The sequence below is a fragment of the Neophocaena asiaeorientalis genome, unplaced genomic scaffold (assembly GCF_003031525.2).
Source record: "Neophocaena asiaeorientalis asiaeorientalis breed wild unplaced genomic scaffold, Neophocaena_asiaeorientalis_V1.1 scaffold367, whole genome shotgun sequence".
Classification (NCBI taxonomy): Eukaryota; Metazoa; Chordata; class Mammalia; order Artiodactyla; family Phocoenidae; genus Neophocaena; species Neophocaena asiaeorientalis.
The window spans coordinates 664,410-670,956 of NW_020174043.1; the positions used below are offsets into that span (position 1 = coordinate 664,410).

General features: G+C 37.2%; 1 pseudogene; it reads left to right on the forward strand.

Moving 5' to 3' along the window:
- The first annotated feature begins 3,982 nt into the window (after nucleotides 1–3,982).
- LOC112405494 (uncharacterized) lies at nucleotides 3,983–5,228 on the forward strand (annotated as a pseudogene).
- The last annotated feature ends 1,319 nt before the right edge of the window (nucleotides 5,229–6,547 follow it).

A 6,547-nucleotide genomic window follows, 5' to 3' on the forward strand; every position in this document is an offset into this window, starting at 1 on the left:
ATTCTTACTTTGATCGTTCATTCCAGGACAGTTATGAAAAAAAAAAACAAAAACAAAAACACAGAATTTCATCTATCACTGCAAAATAATGACAAAAATTAAAGTCATTGGTGGCCAGAGTTCCTTCCTCCATTTTCTATGAAACATTCCATGATTGCCATCAACATGGACTTTGCAGACACAATGTGATCCTGTCAACAACCTGTCACTCTGCTTGTGCTCTCAATCAGGGCAAGTCTACCAAGCTTTGCTCTTACAAACCATTCATTTTTCTTTTCATTATTGCCACTATAAAGTTGTTGACCTAAAACAAATAGACTGCCAGTTATTTCTCTAGCAAGAATGGGTTTATTCAGGATCAGTAGAGAATTGCAATTCAGGGTCTGCAACCATGATGAGCCATGTGCAACTTCCCAGCACAGCAAGGGAAGGAAAACTCTCTTATAGTGGAGAAAAGGAAGTTGGGGGAGAGGGGGCTACTGTAAAAAAGGAGTCTATACCTTTTCATTGTCTGGGTTGTTTCCAGGAAAAGGAGGAGTCCTTCTTCTTCCCGTTAGGTTATGTTATCTTTGCAGGGCATAAGAGTTCCCCCTTCTGGTCTGCTGACCCTATTTAATTGAGGTTTATTAATTTTTTATAAACACACATTTGAAATATAAACAAGGTTTTATTATCTAGAAAAAGGAAATTCTGCTAGAAATTGAAAAATGGCATAAATTGTAAAGTAAATGCTTATTTTATATTGAGCCCTCTGTTTAAAAGTATGTCAATTAAAATATCACCCAACATCTAATCACATCAACTGTGAGATTAAAATAAAGGTTTTAATGTAAGTCCATGTTTGAATTACTGAAATGCAATACATCATATATAGTATATAATATGTATGGTTATATCTGGCTGTGCATATCATTATTACTATCTGAATATAAATTAGTGATATTAGTCCCCATCTACTTAAGTAATATAAATGCTAATTGAGCATACACTCTTCACCAGCTACATTTTTCAGAATGAATAGAAACTTGTCCACATAAATTATCTTTGTAGGAATCACTCTCCCTATTTGGGGATATATTTCAATAAAACAACAGTCTGAAGAAAATCAAGAATGTTTGGTTGGTGACATTACAATAGTTCATGCAGTGCAGGAGCTTTGGAAACAAGCAAGAAAATAAAAGAGGTAAAGCAGGTGATGAGATAAAGTGCCGTTTCTTCAAACAATGAGGTTTCCTGAATTTCAGTACTTGGTTATACAATGCACTGACCTTAAAAGCAGCAACTATTCTGCTACTATGTTAGTTACAGACATTTTCTGTGCCCTGTTTTTTTCTGTTGTTTTGGTGAAAGAGGGTGAAATATTTATTCTATTACTAGAAAGTAAAATGGTCTGTTAATCCCTGAAATTTGCCTTGTTTAGTAAAATTAAAAAGTTATATTTTTATTTAAAATATTAACTAAGTCAAATTTTACTGTTTTATGTGTTCATTAAAAAAATAAGTTACTGATTGAAACATGCATTTATAAATTATAAAGCAATAAGTAAAGTTTGTTCTAATTTAAAAATATACAATATGTTTAATAGTATGGGTTCTACTATTTAAATAATGCTCATGGTGAAATGAAGAATCAAGAAATCAACTAATGAATGTGGTGAAGGGTGTGGTTAATGGATTTTACAAATTTCTCGGTCTTGAACTCATTTAAGAATGAAATTTCAACATTTTTATACCCAGGGCCAGAGACTTGTGAAGTCCTTAATTAATTTGCTTTTTCAACAGCTTTTTTTTTTTTTTTTTTAAGCTCTATGATGATCTAGATGGTTACTTTTCTTCTAAAAACCTGAGGAATCCATAGAACCTCTGCTAACTTTCTATGAGGAAAAGGATAAAGCTAACTAAAAAAAAAAAAAAAACACCTGATTTTTATTCCCTATACATAGGTTGATATTTGAATTATTTATTGTCAGCATGGTTTTCCACTACAATTTTGACCATGTACAATATATAAACATTTCTGCCTTTGATAAGCTGACTTACCAAACTAAAATTTTATCTAGCATCATATTTGTTCTGAACATCTTTTGTGTATACATTTATATTTTATGGTAAACTCAGTATAAAACTTTAATTAAACAATTTGAACACATGCATGTGTATATATCAAACAATTTTCAGTTTTTTACATTTGACAGTGAAAACTGAATGCTATTTTTGGAGAGCTCCATGACAAATGAGCTCTTAATTGGGCTATGCTCCATGAATTCTGGACTCCATTTAGATGGTACCCAGATCTCTTTAAGTAAACTCAAATGAAAAAACAGAAAGAATTAAGCAATTAATAGCCTGGTTATAAAAAGATTGTCTGATTTAACATTAATTGTAGTTAACATTATTAATAGTTTATTTATAAAATTTAATACTTAAAATGGCTATAAATTAGCTGTCCATTTCCCTCTTTTTAAATATGAGGGAACTGAACCATATAGGTAGAGAGTATTAGAGACTATATGTTAAACCTATGTATTTTAGATCTAAAGACTACATTCTTCACTATGACAGTGTGTTGATTTAATATGCTTAGAAAGCATATGCATAATAATTCACCTCTCTGTATTATTTGCCCATGACCACTCTATAGGTACCCTTCAAACAGCTTATACATATAACAGTGTTTATTTAACTGTATTTAAAGTGCATTCAATTAAATTACGACAACACTGAGAAAATACATTTGGCTCACAATTTCAAATTATACTCAAAAGAAAGATATGTTACATGTTTTTCTCCCTCAAATATGATATCTTAATTTTCCTTTATCAAAATAATATTCTTCTTATAACCAGTGTGCTTTGAGATGGCTATCTGGTTTGTAGCTAATGTATCTTGTTCATAGATAATTATTGTGTGGTAGGATAACATTCAGGATTTGTTTTTTAAGGCAAGAGTAATTAAGTAAGTCACAAATCTTATATAACTTAAATTACCATTTATACATAATGTTATGACAATAAAATATATTTTAAAAAGTGAAAACAAATAAAAATTATTTTGTTTATAATCTATTAGCATACGATAATGACATTTTTTATTTTTCCATTTTGTTTTCTAAATTTTATTAATTATAAAAATGTTATTCTTTTATGTCATTGCAAAACTGTCTTTCATATTGCTTACATGTAAATGTTCAGTCATGTCACTATATGTAAGTAGGAATTTTCAGCAGTTACTACATGCCTAGGATTTCTAGGCATCTTCATGTACTCAGCTATCCTGGCTTCCCGTTTTGCAGTGTGTTCTAATAGTAATGTTGATGGTTCAGAGGTGAAACTGATTTAATCCAAAATGTCAATATTACTATTTAAGATTACCTTTTTATACAGAATTGGTATGTTTAATGTTACCCACCAATAATAGTTTGTTTCTTTGTACTGTCAGGACCCAATGTAGTATGATTTGTTTGAGAAAAGAGGTTATTATCTTACTTGCATTTATTTCAACTGCTCCATGCTTCAAAATCTAATCATTTTTCACACTTACTCAAAAAAAAATTTTTTTTAATCCTAAACACTTTATATATCTATACAAACAAAGAGGAAAAGAAAATAAATCATCAGTAAGCAAGTGCAAAATAATCTATCACATACTAGAAATTCCAAGGACTATTCTCCAAAATATAGTATTAATAAATCTAGGGCCGGGCGCTGTTGTGGTGCAGGGGCCACTCATTACTGCTACCACCATCTCTGCCACCTCATGGCGGCTATCGGGGTTCACCTAGGCTGCACAACAGCCTGTGCGGCCATCTATAAGGGTGGCCGGGCTGATGTGGTTGCCAATGATGCAGGTGACAGGGTCACTCCAGCTGTTTTTGCTTACTCAGAAAATGAAGAGGTTGTTGGATTGGCAGCAAAACAAAGTAGAATAAGAAATATTTCAAATACAGTAATGAAAGTAAAGCAGATCCTTGGCAGAAACCAGAAATGCGGTCCTTGGACCTGGCTTCTCAGCAATTAGCCCTGAGAGGGAAGAATCGTCTGGCTCCTGGAGATAGACCAGAGCACACAGAGCCTCCCCACACCTTCAGATCAGCACCTTGCTGCCAGGAGCCTCCTCCAGCTAGCCTTCCTTCGCAGTCCGCTATGGCCACTTCCAATAGCAGTGCGGGCATCCGGTGGTCCAGACAGGAGACACGGATGCTTCTCTCCATACTAGGCGAGGCACAGTATATTCAGCACCTCCAGACCATACATCACAATGCAGACGTCTACCAGGCTGTGTCTAAGCAGATGCAGCAGGAAGGCTTCTGCTGCACTGAGCGTCAGTGCCGCTCCAAGTTCAAAGTCCTGAAGGCATTATATTTAAAGGTCTATGTGGCCCATGCCACAAGTATGGGTGATCCACCACACCGTCCCTTTTATAGATACATTGGATCACCTTCTCGGAAATCAGATAGTGACTGACACAGAAAACTTAATGGAGGAGGCTGCTTGGGCCCAGCACTGTGTTCAGAACTTGGCGGCCCCTGCCATCCCAGGGAAAGAGGGAACCAGCATTCTGAGACCAAAAAGGACTTAGGCAGCAAATCATCAGCCTATCTTGAAAACAGTTAAGGAATCAGATGAGGATTGTCAACTGAGGATCAGTGACCAGATGAGAGAAACCAGTGACCTTGAGGATGCCTGGGATGAATACTTGGGTGCAGGGTGCTCTCAAGGAATCCCCAGCTACAGCAGCTCCCACCACCTTTTCAGCAGTGCAGCTGCTCCCTGTCAGAGCAGCCCCATGACCAGACTGAGAGTGTCTGGTGAGCCCAGCCCCTGCACAAGCTCCGGCCGAAACATTCCCGGGGTGGCCTCAGCATGGCGGCCTCCAGTCTCCTCCTCCAGAGTTCCTTTTGTTTCTGGTGGGGATGGGTCTTTGACCAGTGAGCCCCCTCCCAGGTGGGCAAGGTGAAGAAGGTGGTCAGTGGCCAGGACTATTGCAGCCAAGTTGGCAGAAAACAGGAGATTGGAACGAGAACGTTCAAAGTGGGAGGAAGAAAAATTGGACCGGCTGATTGCCATTGGCGAGGAGGCCAGTGCTCAGCAGGACCCTGCCAATGAGCTGTGCAGGGATGCTGTGGTCGCGGTTAGACACTCGGCCACAGCGGTAGAAGAGACAACTGGTGCTTTTCAGATAGGGCTTGAAAAGTTTCTTCAGAGGTTAATTTCAGACACCAAAAGTTAGTTGATCACACAAGGCTGTATTTCCTTCTCTGGCACAGGCCCGGGTCCAACAGCTGCCTTCTGGTACCCTGGCTCCTTTTTCGTGTCTTCAGAAAAAAAAAGAGTGGATGGACCATTAAGGTGCATATGGGTAGGAATATACTTGCTTCTCCCAAGAGTCTCCACTAGCTGAAAGGCCTTTCAGAAACATGAGTGGTGGCCTGGTACAATGGAAGTAGCCAAGTCCAGAGAGCTAGTTAGCCCTGACATCATCACTGATGTGCGACAATTTAGTTTACCTCTCAACACCAGTTTCCTCGGCTGTTAAAAGGGAGCAATCTCACAGGGTTGTTGCGAGGATCAGATGGCTTAAATAGATGTGAAAGGATTTAAAAGTTTAAAAGCACTATACACATGGAAGTTATTAAAGCATATGACCCTGGCCGAGATCAGGCTAGGGTGAGGCACAAGATATAGGGTGAACTGACAAGATATAGAATTAAGGTTGTATACCAAGACCTCATTGCTTGAATCTACTAGTTTAACTTGACTGCTTCCTGGAGTTTACAATCTTCATTTCTTTAAATCTCTCTTTAGCTCATTAGGCTAATATAGACACAACACATATTAGTACATTTATCTCTTATATTTTCACTGCTTTGTCTGTGATATGCCCACTAGCAAACACTCAATAGTCAAACCATATTCCCCTCCATTTTACTAGTCCTTAGTCTCTTAACACTATGGATATAATTCAAAACTGACAGGGAGCCACAGTCATGTGTTTTGGTTCATGTTAATCTTTGATATAATAAGAAATTGACTCTTATAAAATATTACATGCTAGTAAATTCTTTGCATTCCATATTTTTTAGGTTCCTTGATTATGCATAATTATATATCTTTAGCTTTGGTTTGCCATTTGGACATCTTGGAAACAATTTGGATTATATAAGTTTCCCAAATGCTTTTAGCTAATTTTGTTCTTCTCTGTTAGCCTTTTTTCTGTCTAGTATGTTACAGAAGGCAAGCCCTAGAAAACTCTTCTTCTAGGGAATTTTCCAAAGTCACTTTTTCTTACAAGATATAGACAGAAGTTCACCTCGTTAATGGCATATGATGGAATAGAACAGCTTTGGGAACAGTTGGGAGGTGTGGATAAGGATAAATTATCTGCAATAGGTAACTCTTTGTAAGCACCAACCCTCCACAAATCCATCCCCTTTTCCCTCCAAAACACATACACTTCCTAGAGGAGATACGATGGTGTTGAGCCATGCCTCCAATTTACTCTAGAAGGGAAGCCATTTACCAGCCATCGTTAATGTAACTTAAAGCTCT